At 34.9% G+C, this 17,387-nt stretch overlaps 1 protein-coding gene across 1 annotated transcript in view; it reads right to left on the reverse strand.

Moving 5' to 3' along the window:
- The window catches only part of LOC138704729 (salivary glue protein Sgs-3-like), an 82,649-nt gene extending 65,534 nt beyond the window's left edge, over nt 1-17,115 (reverse strand). The window contains exon 1 of the mRNA XM_069832900.1: nt 16,957-17,115. The gene's annotated coding sequence lies outside the window, so the exon portion shown is untranslated. The remainder of the gene's footprint in view (nt 1-16,956) is intronic.
- Between the last annotated feature and the right edge of the window lie 272 nt (nt 17,116-17,387).

Consider the following 17,387-nt stretch of genomic DNA (forward strand, 5'->3'; position numbering starts at 1 on the left):
CTGTTGATTCACCACTCATCACAGCAACAACCTTTTGTAGTTCTTCATATCCAGGGTTTTTTGAAAGTACAGTGTCCACCTTAGCTCTTACTGCATCTGCAACTTTACCTCTACCACGATTCAGTTGTTCCACAGTACTATTTATAATTTCAAAACTTTCAGATAGTGAAAGGTGCCTATTTTGGAGACTTTTGAGCGTTTTTATGATGCATGAAAATGTATGCTGAATGTGAGCTAAGTCATTCTTCACACTTATGTCACAGGTAACTGTTTTCGCAGTATCAATTGAGACTGCATCTTCAGAGTCCAATGCAAGGAGAACATTGTTAATAGAGTCTATATGTTCGGCATAATATTCAACTGCTTCTAGCCATGTACCCCATCTAGTTAAAATTGGCTTTGGTGGCAATGGAATTTCAGGGTACATTTCTTTCAACACGTTAACTCTACTGGGAGCTTTGAGAAATACTTTTTTCACTGATGAAATCAACAAATCTACTTTAGGGAAATTGTCTCTGACCACTTCTGCCACACGATGAAATGCATGCGCCACACAAGTAAAATGAGTCAATTTAGGATATACAACAGATAATGCTTGTCCAGCTTTGACCATATAAGGGGCAGCATCGCTAATAAAGAATAACACATTATCGTACATAATACCCTTTGGCCACAGGATACCCATAGCTTCGTTGAACAGTTTAACTATAGTTTTGTTATTGCACTTTTCTAGAACATCACAATGTAAAAGAATTCGTTCAGAATATTGTTCACTTAACAAACCGATAACTACATTACCAACAAGTCTACCTTCTTTGTCGGGAGTCTCATCAATGGAAACCCAAATTGAACTATCTTTAATTTCATCTCTTATCTTCTGTATTGTCTCATCGTAGATGGATGGAGCATACGTCTTCCTAAGTGTTGACTCATCCGGGATTGTATGTTGAGTATATTTTTCAAGGAATTCCCTGAAGACCTTATTCTTTAGTTTGTAGAGAGGAATATCAGCAGAGATGAGAGAACGGCACAGGTCGATGTTAAACTCAGATCTTACATTCGATGTTGTTGGTTGTGTTAAAAACAATTGTCTCTGCTTGGAATTTAGTTGTTTGTTGGCCTGATGTTTACTAGTTGTAATGTGTTGTTGCACCAGGAACTTTTGTGTAGATGATACTGCACACTGACACAAATTACAAAATAATATTTTATTGTCAGTTGATAAACCATCTTCTTTAAATTCTGAAATGTAACTTGTTAGTTTTGATTTTAAATTGACTGAATGACGTACTTTTGGCATATTTACCGTCTTTATAGTATGATTTACAAAACTGAACCTATGTGTACTCTGACTGGCATTTAACTGTTGAGCTGCACAACTGAAGTCTGTTAAAAATTTTAAATTAAATTAATACAGTTTTGTAACTTACTTTCCCATTGTTGATAGGACTGCTAATTTTCAAATAACTCTGATGTTAAAGGGATTACTGAACATGTGTTTAAATCTCTATTGTTGAAATGTATTTTTAAAAGTTAATGGAATTTTGTTTTGTTTTATTGTTAAACCTAATATAATATGGACTGTTTTATATGAAATATGGAAAATATATGGAAATTAACGAAAATATGTACTAAACTCTAAAATATGGAAAAATATGGAAAATAAAAGTAGGATTTTTCAACCCTACACATTGTGAAACATAAAGATAATGCAAAATATAAATTATATTAGCTTTATAAGTAAATATGTATTTACATATAAATCCTTTCCCTGCTAATAAGTCTAATGGCCGGTTTCACCAACCTTCGTTATCATTATAACGTCTCGTTAAATAATTTAATGACACGTTAGTCAATTTTTGTGTTCCACCAAACATCGTTATTGCTAACGCATCTTTAAACTCGTCGTTAATTTATTAGGAGCTAATTCGTCGCGTTAAAGCAGTAACGATGGGTTAAGAAGTCAACAACATGGCGGACGTATTCGATGTTGAAATTGTGCAACATAATGGCGAACTTTTATGTGTTGTAATAACACTTGGAATAATCATTTTGAAGATTTAAGTGATAAAGAATTTCACGAAAGCTACACATTACGGATATAAATAATAAGAATGATTCTAGAAGAAACTGAATATAGGTTAGAATACGATAGATAGGAATCACCTACTTAACACCTCTGCAACAGATTCTTTTCGCTTTAAGATAATGTTACGGGAAGTTTTGAAATAGTAATTGGTGATATGAACGGGATGTCAAAAGCTGTATTGTCTAGATATGTGAATAAAGTATCAGATGTACATCAACATTACGACCACAATACATTCATTATCTTTATAATAGCCTACAGCTAAATTTCCTGTCGTCATTAACAACGATAGTGTGTAGGCTACATGTTCGAGTCATATCTCCTGTCAGTAATATGGCCAAAAGATTCTGCAACAGAAGATCCTATTTTTCATTCAATATTCAAACAATTTCATTCCGCATAAAAAATTGTGACTAAACTATCGCCGAGGTAGTTTCCTTCGTGTTCTGCTTATACACCTTGCACATACGAAACTGTGACAGGTTAGGTTTGATTAGTTTAGGTTTTTGTTATGCCTTGTATATACGGCCAGTTGCATCTCCACCAAAAAAATAAATAAAAAAAAATTAAACGATTTTCAATTCCGAAATCAGCAGAATTAGGCCTACCTCAGCGCTAGTTTATTGAAATTGTAATAAGTTAGAATACGACAGGTAGGAATCACCCACTTAATGCCTCTTCAACAGATTCTTCTCGTTTTAAGATAATTTTACGGTCAGTACACGGTAGTACAACATTCCAAAGGTGTAAGAGGATGCCTTTTTAAATGGAAAGGGTGCAAAGAGATTTTGCTTTTAGGATGCAATGGATACTCCTTAAAATCCAATTTAATGACACCTCTTCTGAATTCTGCCACACAATTGTTACAGGGTACATAAATCTACATGAAATACAGTATAAAGTAGTATGCAATTTATGGAAGAGGCGATTTCCCATCCTAAATTTAGGCCTTATAATAACTGTATTGTCGCATCAATTCTGAAGCTGTTTACCTTATCGTCCGCAAAATTTTCTTATATTTTCTTTAGAAGTTACAAATTAACTGCTCTACATTCCTATTTACATTTGGAAGCATCTGGTTTTTTAAATTACGGTGTGACAACATACTGTATTTAGGAAAAATATCAAGAATAAGAACTTTTAGATGTTCTTAAAATTACAGCCTGTTTCACGTTTGCCTATGATTGTTTCCTCACGCCAAACAAAGTCAGCCGTGATCATATATGTAACCAATGAAATTCGCGATTTCGAAGCCATGGTCGTATGAGAAATAAAACATGCAAGATATAACTACAAAATCCCCACGTTAGTAAACGCACGTTAATTTTAAAGAAACGAGGCATAGTGAAACTGTCAACTTTTAAAGATCTCGTTAAAATTAAATGATCCGTTTATTGACAAGTCGTTGGTGCTAATTTAAAGGAGTTTGGTGAAACCGGCCATAAGACATGCTCTTGAAAGACAGCGACCTGTTTGGTCCTCGCTATTTTGATACTTACGAATAAAAAATAGATTAATGTAGCTGTAAACTCTGGTCTCTATCATAAGACTACTCCTCCTTTATGGAAGTGAGACTTGGACGTTGACTAAACGAATGGATTCATACCTAATGGCATGGGAAAGGAAAATCCTCAGGAAGATTTATGGACCTAAATTAGAAAATGGCGAATGGATAATAAACTATAATTTTATTCTCAATTTTGGAAAAATAGTACAAATCATCACACATTGTTGCGGAAATAAAAGCTCGCAGGTTGAAATGGTTGGAACATGTCATGAAGGTGGAAGATGAGCGTATTCTAAAAATACTCTAAACTGATGGTAGGAGGAATGTGGGACAACAATTGAGATGGGTGGATGATGTTAAGCCAGATTTGAGAGCCCCTGGGAGTTATAAGCATGTGAAAATGGTCGGCTGTTGTAAGGGAAGCTGAGGCTAGACTAATAGGGCCGTGACACCAAAGAAGAAGGATCCCTGGTGTTCATCATGGTTAAAGGAGAGACCGACATGGGTACAGTACGATTATTTAGTCCTGACAGTCGCCGGCAATGTGCGCCATGGTCAGGAGAGTCTATTTAGTACGCCAAGGGCTGTTTGGGTTAGTCACTCGCTTGCCTTCCGAGCGATCGGTTGTCATGCGTGCGGTAGAGCGGTATGTTTCTAGTACAGTTAAGCTGTACTGCATTCCTTTACTGACCGCTCGCTCTTATCTCTACTCCAAAGCTCTCCCCACTACATAATAAAAGTTTCAAGTTCAATCTATAAGATTTATCTATTTTGCAAATGTTTACTTGCTATAACATTGTATATGAAGTATTAACGTTTTCGCCTTTTCGGCATTATCATATATTGTTAAGAAACACGAAACCTAAACCTTAAACCAATTAAAATGTACATAGTATTATGCATAAGAAATTGGACTTTCATGAGTTTTATGTAGTTATGTCTTATTAATGAAAAAGGTTCAGTTTAAAAAAGATTTCCAGGAAAATGTGAATTTGGAAAATGTCGATATGATTTCTGGTACATATAACTCATGTTACAAAACACATATAAAATAATTAAAATTGACAAAAGTGTTACATATTATATCCTGCATTAAGTCATTAACAGAATTACGAATATCAGAAAATTAATAAAAAATATTGGTGAAAAAGACTCAATTGTTGAATTTGTAATTAATTACCGGGGAATTATGAGTATAATGGTGATATAATATCAATCCATTTTATATTTAAATAACATTTGTTATAAAATCAACTTGATAAAATTTGATAAAATCTTATGTGTCGTAGTATGTTGCCATACTGTTACAATTAATCCTTAATAGTTGTTTAGCAATACATTTGGCTGTTCTTCATTCATAAAATCTTGAATCTGTAAAATGTATATGTTTCTCCCCACTACTCCTATTACTTCCCCTCTTTCGCGTCGCCGAGCTGTCAGGACAAAAATAATCGGTCTGTTGTACTAGTGTCTCGCAATGTTCGAATATGAGAGAGGCACCCAAGACATTAAAAACTTAGTCTTGTTTCATATTAAAAACTAATCGCAAAATCTATGTTAAAATCCTTAAGCGGTAAAAACATGAGTGGAGAACAGCGAAAATTAAAAAAAAAAAAAATGTGGAACAAACACGACAGGCCTTCTTCTCCAGGGCGAACATGGGCGAATATCGCCATACTCGACAATCTTGAATCGAACATAGCGTCTGTAATGCACGACGAAGGTATGGAATATAGCAGCTTCAAAGTTTCGAAATTACGTTTGAATAAGACATAGAACTATCAAAAAAAAAAAAAAAAATGTTGAATTTTTAATTAAGAAACAATGACCCGTACTCGGAGGAGGCTGTCTTTCAGGAAGTGCACCTGATCACGTGACGTGCAAGATAAGCTCCGGGAATTTACAAGTGAACACTAGAATACTCTAATCTTGACAATGAATCAATAGTCCTTTATACAAGTTCTAATTTCGCAACCTTAATCCTAGAATTCAAGTCAATTGATTCGACGAACTTGAAAAGTTTGAACTATGTTTCAAGTGAAGTTCAATTCTTTTCTACTTTTTACTTGAAACAACTTGAAGAGTGTGAACGTCACTTGATAACTTGAATTCAAGGAGAAAAGAGCGGGACTTTCAATTAATAGCTGTTTTAAGAGCGTTAAATTAACAGCTGATTGTTTTCTATTCTACTGGGAAGGTAAAAATAATAGGAAACAATAGTAACTTACTATTAGTAAGTGAAATAATGACCAAATATTTGAGTTTCTGAAGTTTTATGAAACTCACGAATGACTGTGGATTATAGAAATTGTAAAGTATCGTGACAGAAAGACAAAGAAAGCTGCCGAGGAAGGAAGATTTCATTAAAGAATTGGACACAGATGAAATATGAATGACAATTAAAAACCATTAAACTGTAGATCAGTGGTCGTCAGCACTCGCTGAAATGTGCAAAGATTAGCGGAGCCGTCCCGTGTGCCCCGTCGTGCAGCAGGAACAGGTAGAGAGCATACCCGCTAGCAGCTACGAGTGCACTGTGTTCTCCGCGGGTAATAGACGCTAGCCCTAGACTGCTCTATGCTGACGACCGCTGCTGTAGATAGAAAAGAAGTCAGGAAGATAGGAAGGATTAAGAAGAGTGTTGCTTGAAGGGATGACATTTATCGGTCGAAACTGGCATAGTTCAATGTGGCCGATAGATTCTTTTGTAAACTGTAACAGCTTAAAAGCTACCTGCGTGGCTCAGTCGGTTAAGGCGCTTGCCTCCCGGTGTGAAGTTGCGCTCGGGCGCGGGTTCGATTCCCGCTTAGGCTGATTACCTGGTTGGGTTTTTTCCGAAGTTTTCCCCAACTGTAAGGTGAATGCCAGGTAATGTATGGCGAATTCTCGGCCTCATCTCGCCAAATACCATCTCGCTATCATCGACGCTAAATAAGCTCGTAGTTGAAACAGCGTCGTTAAATAACCAACTAAAAACAGCTTAAAATAATCATTTTCAATTAGCTATAGTAAATCAGACCTGCTTGTATTTTATTATATTCATACATTAAGAATTATTAAATCTGCTTGAAGATTTCACTTATACCTCTTCATAGAACATCTTGCTATTCATCATCTTTTACAGTATCTACCTCGCGTCAATGGAATTCCTTGCCACAAAGTATTAGGGGCTGCAAGACAATAAACACCTTTAAAAACAGCTTAAAAGATAACCTTATTAGCATTTCACTCCAATCTTACTGATTTAAACTATCACTGGCTACATTGTTACTTCATTCTTTAGACATCATCCTGATAGTGCTGTATTTTCAAAATTGTCTCATAATAATCACTTTCTATTATCTAACATTATTTGAAATATATTAACATTCTATGTATTTTAGCTTAATTCTGCTACATAGTTTGTATTTCAGTGTTTAATTAATAGTTCATAGTACTTTGTTGTTTAATTCGTACATAACTCTTGTATACATGTAACTCTCACTTAATCAAATTGTTGAATTCTTTGTAAGTTCATGCATTTGTATATACACTTTTTGCTGGTTGAGTGGAAGAGAAAGCCTTACGGCCTTAACTCTGCCAGCTAAAATAAATCATCATCATTATTATTATTATTATTATTATTATTATTATTATTATTATTATTATTATTTGTAATGGTCAATGGTCGTGTATTTCTTTTACTAATTCCTAACCCATACTGAACAACGCGTCTTCCATATTTTCTTCGATATATTTATCATTTCCTTGGCCTGGAGGCTTCCTACTACAAGAATTCCTAATCGCACAACTTTCATTGACGCCAATTTTATTTATCCTACTTGAAAACAAAATAACTTTAATATAGGCTATCACTGCGACTTGAATTCAAGTTACTTGAAAAGTGTGAACGAGGCTTTACTCATTTATTAGTACGAAAACTGATTTCTTGTATTTATCTGTTGTGGTGATCTATGAATATTTACGCTATTTGATATGATGTTTTGACATGAACTCATTAACAAGTTCCCCTTGTTACAATATTCAAGGTCTCTCAAAAATATGTGATAGTATATACGTGTTACAAAAATTGTGAAGGTGATTGTGTTTAAATAGCTGCATCTAAACAGTTCAACTATCCAAGCACGTATCCATGCAATCTATGTAGGATACTGAAAACGCATATTGTTCAATTAAAAGCATGCTGATTTTTTCTCTACATGGTCGTCGTGTTGAACGTCATCTTCACTACGTACACAAATTAATAAGAAATTAAATATCAATGCAATACTTAGATCTACTTGACTCTCAAGATTGTGGTTGAACACCTACTTGGTTGAGGTTTCCCCCCCCCCCCCTCAATCCATTAACAGCAAATGCTGGGTAACTTTCGGCGCTGGATCCTGGACATTTCGCTGGAATTATCACCTTCATTTCACTCATAAGCAAACATTCTGATGGGGGCAGATAAAAAAGTTAATTTTTTTCTTACACCATGTTAATAATGTCAAAATAAGTTCTTATACAAATTTTGTCCATTCGATCACAATTATGAGGGCTGTAAAAAAATAAGTTCGCCAAGGGCCGTTGAACAGAAAGAAAACACAATTTCATTGGAAAAATTTATTGGAACAGGCACAGATATTGTATTTTCGGCATATTCCCTACCAGAATTGAGACATTTGTCATATCACGGGATCGACAAAGAGGTGCAGGCGGCTGTCAAACGCTGGTTCCGATCCCAGGCGGCTGACTTCTACAGGGACATCAATTTATTTTTACCAACATTTTTAACATTAACCTGGCTATACTCGGAAACACTGTTACCCCCCTTCCATTACAGGAGTTTGGAGTTGCTAGTGAAATATGTAAACAAATCATTTTACTAACTATAGGAGGAGAGAAAAGTAGTGTATCGATTCATGTTACAGGGAAATACAGTATTACGATTTTCAGTTTGATCATTACTTTCACAGTATTTTATCAAAAAAAAAAAAAAAAACAAAAAAACAACAGTAGAATAGTAAAAATTTTTTTTTCACAAACTCAACTTTTCAGGCGGTTGTATTCATTCTGTAATGTCTACTTTATTCAGGATATTACTGACCTAATTTATTCCTGAGAATTTTGTGAGCACTTCCGTAAGAAACCCCAATTTCTACAGCTAACTTCTTGACCGACTTATTAGGACCTCGCTGCATCCTTTCACTGATCATCTTCTACAGCATCTTCTGTCACCTTTGTTGGCCATATTACACTTTTCTTTCTTTCTGTACACTCTGTTGCTCTAAATTTATCTACCAGATTAATGTCATTTCTACGAAAATATTCCGTAATGATATAAACAGGAAGGTCCGCACCTGTGGAGTAACGGTTAGCGCGTCTGGCCGCGAAACGAGGTGGCCCGGGTTCGATTCCCGGTCGGGACAAGTTATCTGGTTGAGGTTTTTTCCGGGGTTTTCCCTCAACCCAATATGAGCAAATGGTGGGTAACTTTCGGTGATGGACCCCGGACTCATTTCACCGGCATTATCACCTTCATCTCATTCAGACGCTAAATAACCTTAGATGTTGATAAAGCGTCGTAAAATAACCTACTATAAACAGGAAATTGTGAAAAAAAACTGTTTACACTCGGTTATATTGTAATTCCAGTTTCCACCATCGTGAAAACTGGAAACCTACAAACAGTAAAACAAAACTCTTGTTTAAATAATGCTGTTAAGTACCGTACCATATTATAGGGTACCGTACTTTTGGGAACTCTAATCTTCACTTGTGCTCAGTCCACACAGATAAATTCAGTTATGCTACACACGATACCTGTGTGAAAATAAACTTCAATAATATAAGATTTTTCTTCTATAGAAAATGCAACATATTTCTGAAACACACTGTACTTTGTACTGTTTATTTCACTGCTAGCAACAGCGGCCGTAAGTTTGTGTGACTGACGTTAGCAAGGACATTCGTGAAAGGGGTGGGAGTCAAGTACATTTAGAAACGCAGGTACAATAAAAATTGAAGTAAAAATAAAATGATGTCCCTGTACAAAACAAGGATACAAAAATTGATCCCATGGTATGACAAATGTCTCAATTCCAGTGGGGGATATGTTTACAAATAGCGCAACAAATGCTGTATCTGTTCCATTAAATCTTTCCATGCAATTGTGCTATTTTTCTGTAAACAGCCAGAGGGAAAATCACTTTCTGGACGGCATCGTAATTGCGGTCGAGTGGCCAAAATTTGTACATGCACTTTTTTTGACATTACCACATGGTGGAAGAAAAAAAATATTTTTTTGTCTGCCCCCATTATAATGGTTGCTTGTCAGACGCTTGATAACCTTTGTAGTTGATAAAGCGTCGTAAAAACCCAGTAAAAAGAAAAACTTATGAAAACGAGAACATTTTCGACATGACTCAACGATATTTCTGTAATGCTATACAATCAAAGCAGTAGAGCTATCGCATTAACGACAGAGCCAATGCAAAGCAGGCACTCTCCCACTGACCTACACTGATAACACAGTGTCTGACCCTGCTGGGGCATGTGAACAACTTCCTCTATTTCATACAGTGTTCACACGTTATCCATAAGACTTTATTTTCTTCTAGAAGTTAATTTAATAAAATTAATTAAAACAACATTTCATTTTTAGACATCCTAATAAGGATTAAAATTCTCCTGTTACGCTTCCTTGTGTCAGTCCTTACTTAGATGGAAAGCATTGAGTACCGGTAGTCTAAAGGCAGAGAAGCTATCTCCGAACAAACTGATTTTGATGCCGATAATGATTTTGAATTCATATAGGGTTACCATGAGAAGAAATTCTATAGGAGGACATGGCATCTAAAATAAGAGAACATTGCTGAAAAAAGGAGGACTTTTTAAAAATTGGTATGAACAAATTAAAGATAAAAACAATGACTTAGTTTTCTCACTTGTTGCTAGATCAGTATTGCATCTATACCCTACTTAACCGTGAAACACACTTTGTGCACAAGAACCTGAAGAGACAAACATATCTTGTAACAAATAACTATGGAACTGTTCACAGGACATGTCCTTGAAATTATATTTCACCATGATGATACCTCTGACTGTCTCCGTTAGCATGCGATTTCGTTCCTTTATCCATTGAGCAATTATTAGGGAAAATACTCTATCAGCACTTCCATTGTGACTTGGGATAAATAAATAGAATTGACATATTTTTAAGAGTTCTGAGAAAGTTTCAGTGCTCGCAGAATTATTGGAATTGAAGAATTTGCACCATTGTTTATCTAAACTTAAATCTTTGTCCAAATTGACTTGATTGGCGTATCTGTGTACATTGCAGAACAAAATTGATAAAACAGCTTAGAATCATTAATAGTGACATTTTTAGAATTACGAATTCAATGCATGTCAATAGGTTATCATATTTTATGTTTTTTTTATGTGTTCCAGCTTCAAACATTGAAAGCAGTTAAATTCTTTAATAGGTTTTCACCATTTGTTTAGATATTCTATGCATAATATCACACATTATTCAATATTCATATTCATTTTAATTGAAATGAGGATGCCGGACATTTCAATTTTTTGAATGCCTGCCGGACAGGATAAAATGATTAAAAAAGAGGACATGTCCTCCTTTTGCCGGACGGATGGTAACCCTAAATTCATATGAAAGTCACTCTGAATAGGTGTGAAGTTGTAGCAATGATCATGCATCGAAATTAAATTCTAAGACACACATTTTATCGCTTCACGGTTCATGGATCTAATGAAACTCAAACCCTTGCTAGCAGACATCAAACAAGTTCAGATTAGCTGGGGCAGCTGAAAAAATGTATTTCATAATACTGTTGCAAGAACTTTATCTAGGTGTCTGCAACCATAACCAGAATCTGCACATCTTGAAGAACCAGTTGTGGAGGCCACAGTTCGTTCCAAAGCGAAATCGGGACCTCTAGAACCAAAAATTTGAGAAGGATCAGCGATAAGAGGAGTTCCAGCAGGACCAAGCCATCAGAATGAGATAAATCTGTACCCAGACGAAATCCTCCCTCACCTTCAATGGGGAGTTCAGGAGCTCTCGCAGCCGGAACTTTCGATACAGCAACAGGTGGTCAATCGTCCAGTAACTCCGGACCGACCGTTTTACTAAATAATTCCACAGGCTCCTGATCATTTCCTGGCGATGTGACTTTATCTGAGCTCAGGTCAGTTGTAGCGGATAACTGAGGAGATGGTTGTTCGATCACGTGTGGGAACTATTTCTCAGAGGTGCGGAAGGATCTTAAAGTTAATTAGAATTCAACAAGATTGTGTCAGTTTACTTTGTTAGATGATGAAATTTCGACCAATACTGTGAGTTCAGTACACCTCTTGAATTATTATAACAATTCAGAATATAATGAAGAGAGTAGTTATTCCTTTACAACATTCAGTTTAATATTACACTGCAAAAATTAGGCGAATGATTTGAAAATTTGCTGTCTGTTGTTAGGAAATTCCCAGTAAATAGGGAAACAAATAATGCAGGTATTGGTGGAACAAATACGAGTACGGATATGTATGGATGTAATAACGTAATACAAAACTAAGTTTTTCACTTTTCTGTAGATACCCGGGTTTGTAACGATTTTTTAGTGAAGAAAAATATAATTTAGGTAGAAAAAATGATTTTTGAGCAATAGTAACAAATATAAATGACACTCGGGAGGAAATTAAACGCAGAATAAATATGAGATATGCCTGTTATTATTCGGTTGAGAAGCTTTTGTCATCTAGTCTACTATCAAAAAATCTGAAAGTTAGAATTTATAAAACGGTTATATTACCGGTTGTTCTGCAAGGTTGTGAAACTTGGACTCTCACTTCGAGAGAGGAACAGAGATTAAGGGTGTTTGAGAATAAAGTTCAGAATAAGGTTCTTAGGAAAATATTTGGGGCTAAGAGGGATGAAGTTACAGGAGAATGGAGAAAGTTACACAACACAGAACTGCACGCATTGTATTCTTCACCTGACGTAATTAGGAACATTAAATCCAGACGTTTGAGATGGTCAGGGCATGTAGCACGTATGGGCGAATCCAGAAATGCATATAGAGTGTTAGTTGGGAGACCGGAGGGGAAAAAGACCTTTGTGGAGGCCGAGACGTAGAGGGAGGTGGGATATGATAAGAGAGTGGATTAATCTTTCACAGGATAGGGACCGATGGCGGACTTACGTGAGACTCGGAGTTTTGTAGATGCACTTGATGTTCATTGTAATCTGACTCAAGAAGAGAAAGTTACTTTACCAGACCATGATAGCGAAGACACTGACGAACTTGGAGGTAAACGATACTCTCACTATACGGCAAGTCAGGCAATTAAAGTTTCCTAGACTGATTAATTCCCAATTTGTCTTAAGGGGTTAGGTACAGCTTACAACAGTAAAATTTTGTAAATATTCAACATTTTTTTCCTCCATTATTGTATCTTGAATAATAATGAAAATTAGTATGTGTAAAACAGTGTCCTCCTGCTAAATGAAAAAATGTATATATATATATATATATATAGGAATAATATATATATATATATATATATATATATATACGATTAAAAAAAATCTACAATTTTTTTATTTCAAAATTCAGTTCACTGTGCAGTGATGAAGCGTTTCTCACATAACTCAATAACTATCCAACATTCTGTGATGAAAATTTTTTTGTGTGTATTTATGCATGTCATATCTACAATATGATGCAAGATCACTTGTCTACCGTTGATAGATTGTCTGATAAAAAATAAATTCATTTTAAAAATGTAAAATATCAGTATTTTTTTCTAACACAAAATAAAAATATATTATTTTTTAAGAAATGTAGTTGTAAACATGAGTTTCAGCAATAAAACAAAAGAAAGAGAACATGAAAAAGTTAACAAGTTTATGAGTTATGAGGGAAACGCTTCATCACTGTACAGTGGACTGCCACCTTTTTGAATTTAAATAAAAAAAAATTTAAATCGTAAAATTATTTTGTGCGAGATCGTGCATATTTGCTTGGTTTCCCCACAAAACCAATCCGCGGAAAGTCTAAAATTCCACATTCAGTATTCCTAACCTAACACACACAACAATTTCCCTCTTCTTACCGCTTAAGTGACATATTGATTTTACTGCTTTAGGCTTTTAACATATTATTTTTGGAGACGTTCAATATAGTAATAATTATAAATTGGAAACTTACCACTGCAATTTCACCTAAATTGCACTGTTAATTATTGTTTTTAAATATTTGCAAAAATTAAGTAAACTCTACAAGTCCACTAAAGTTACTGCATTTCGTGATGCATGTAACATTAAGGAAGCCATTTGTTTTAAGTTCGCATTTATAGACTGCGGGGAAAAAAAGACAGACGTATATCACGGCCTGCTGGAGTATAGTAAACACAGAAAACATTTTAAAGCAACAATGTTGAAGATAGATATTTTTGTTTTCCAAAATTGCCGTCATTGAACAGAAACCAAGATGGAGATTTCATTGTAAATAATTAGAAATTCCTCTTTCAGGTATGTAATAAACGATCTTCGCACAAAATAATGTACGATGCACGAGCGGTATGTTTTCTTTCAATTCTCGGAAATTAAAAAAGCTCAACTACGTTTCGTTTTTTTCAAACTTTTCCTCGAACATGAAAACTTCAACATACCGCTCTTGTAACGCATATTAATATTCTTCTGATAGGAGGATAGTGTTTTACAGATACCAATTTTCATTATTATGCAAGACACAGTAATGGAGGAAAAACATGTTGAATATTTCCAAAACTTTTACTGCTGTAAGCTGTACCTAACCCCTTAAAACGTATGTGTTGTACATAATATAACATGCGTTTCATGATTTTAGACAGATTCTGTATGATAATAAAGGATATACAGAACAATCGAATTTTAAAAAATAAAAATACTCAGTATAGCTATTTAAGCATATCTACATATAATTAAGTTGTTATTAAATGGAATTAAAATTGGCTGGAAGTTATTGTAGAACTTATCCTCATAGGTCGTCTTCGAAGTCATGACTCTTGGAAAGTATAGTGATCAGTGTGATCACCGAAGAATAAAGACCGTGAACAATCTCAAAATTTACATAAACAAAGCTACGAATAAAAATAGTTTAAGGGAAACGCGTTATCAGCTGAAGATAGAGAAGTTGCTCAAGTTAACAAATTCAAATATTTAGGCAACATGGGGTGCATAGATCGAAAGTCACAAACTAAGTTCAAACATTTTTCATTACCCATGTGGATCCGTATTGCATTTAACGACACTAGTGGAACAATTCCAATAACCAAAGGTGTTAGACAGGAAGACCCTCTTAGCAGTTTACTTTTTATTATTCTAATGAATCAAATTATAAAAGGGATAAAAGCCACAAATGGATATAGAATGCACAAAACTGATCTCCAATTTACAATTCATGTTGATTTTTCTGAACTGAGCTCACTACTCAATGTCGATTTATTTTTTTATTTTATTGGGTTATTTTACGACGCTGTATCAACATCTCAGGTTATTTAGCGTCTGAATGAAATGAAGGTGATAATGCCGGTGAAATGAGTCCGGGGTCCAGCACCGAAAGTTACCCAGCATTTTCTAGTGTTAGGTTGAGGGAAAACTCCGGAAAAAACCTCAACCAGGTAACTTGCCCCGACCGGGATTCGAACCCGGCCACCTAGTTTCTCGGCCAGACGCGCTGACCGTTACTCCACAGGTGTGGACCTCAATGTTGATGATACAATATTAATACAAGACAAAATTGTTACATAAGTCTGTGTTTACAGCTAAAGAATATTATCATAAAAATATAAGCATCTAAAACAAATTTTAGTCCAATGAAGAGTAACAGAACAGCTCCTTTTCCTATTAAAAGCTTCCTTTGGCATTGCTATTATTATTATTATTATTATTATTATTATTATTATTATTATTATTATTATTATTATTATTATTATTTTCTGTATTGATATTATTTATATTTGATATATATTTTTGTTCTGGTTGAGTGGAAGAAAAGGCCTTATGGCCTTAACTCTGCAGTAGCCTACCAATAAAAATAAATCAAATAAATAAATGAACAAATAATTTAAATTTTAGGAAATGTCATCATAGTATCAATCTTTAACACTAGAATGCATTTTCAACGGTCTTCAAGGTTAAGTTTTAAGTCATTAATAGAACGTCAACTGCAGAACAAGATGAAAATTTTCCCTTATAGCACCTGTGCCACGCGCTAACACGACGTCACGCCAATATAGTCTATGAACGACTAACCTCTACTCCGTACGCCCTGGGACAGAATGCGATCTCTAAATTACAACCATTACAAGGAGTGTACAGCATTGTAGATTTTTACGAGTGTAAAATGTAAAAAATTTCAGGATAAAGTAGTTTGAGTTCAAATACATCGATTTAACACTATATTTAGAGCTGTTGTATTGTAACTTTTAGTAAATATATCGAATCTTGTAACAAACAGTTTATTACAGTTTTGGAAAATGCTTTTTAGAAAATAAGGAAAATTTTGGAAAACGAGCAGAGCGAGCATTGAAAATTTAGAGCAATTTTATTCTAAAGCCTTCGTAAAACTATACTGTAATGGTAACTAAGTAACAAGTGCACTGTAATTGGTCTAGTTCCGTATACATAGTTTTATCACAGTCACGAAGCTTGAGTTTTGAGGGTGCTAGAAACAATAGACTGTGACGGTTCTATTTTGCATTGCCTGTAATGAGGCGATATTAGCGATCCTAGTGATGAGCAACTATCTAATGTCTGCATATTTACTAAGTATTGAGCTTCGCGACTGCATATACTAGACTGTGGTTTTATGTTATGAAGAATGGTTTCCCTAGCAACAAGTTTCTGTGTGAGAATTCTAACTTTCAAGGCCGAACAACAATAGCTGTAAATACAAAAAAAAAAAAAAACAAACAAACAAACAGACAGACAAACAAAACAAAAAAAAAAACAAAAAGAACCACCATCGTGCAAAAAAGTATCTAACTTCTATAGCACCTATCTTAATGTCTTAGTGTAACATATAATTGCATTTCAAATTATATCTGCGTTCTAAATAAAAGCGTTATTTTCCGATAAAAATGTATACTGTAATTATGTGCATATTTTATATTCGCTGTGAATCCGGATAATCGGAAATTTTCATGTACATTTGGAATTGATAAAGAAACATGGCGAGAAAATATCTTATCTTCCTTGAATTAGGATTTGAATATACCACAGCCGAAAGATAAATTACTTGTATGTTTTGCCTCTCTACTCCCATCATTAGAACACAACAGCAGAGTTTTAATAGCCCATAGAGACCCCGCCTACCTTTTCTTTGTCGCTGAGAGAGCTCTACAAAACACAACCACTGCTGAAGCCAGCCACTATTATCCGCGCCGATTCAATGACTGAAGCCCACAGCTCCTATCTCCCAGCTGCAACGTCAAGCTGCTGATAACAAAACCAGTCATCCAGGATGCCAACAAGGAAAACGAAACTCCCCGCTAAGAAAAACAAAATACGTAGGCCTACTTCTACAGGCAATTAAGTTACAGCCAAAGTCCGAAAGCGTATAACATTTAATTCCTTTAGTATTGTGAACGAAAGTCCAGCTTTTATCTTTGATTCTTCGAACAGAATATGATGTGTACAAGCGTTAAATGAAATGTCCAAGCAAAATACGCATAATATTTACTAAACTATGAACTATGAACTATAAGGACATGAACATACAAATAATGGCCTATAATTATGGTATA

The sequence above is a fragment of the Periplaneta americana genome, chromosome 8 (assembly GCF_040183065.1).
Source record: "Periplaneta americana isolate PAMFEO1 chromosome 8, P.americana_PAMFEO1_priV1, whole genome shotgun sequence".
Taxonomy (NCBI): domain Eukaryota; kingdom Metazoa; phylum Arthropoda; class Insecta; order Blattodea; family Blattidae; genus Periplaneta; species Periplaneta americana.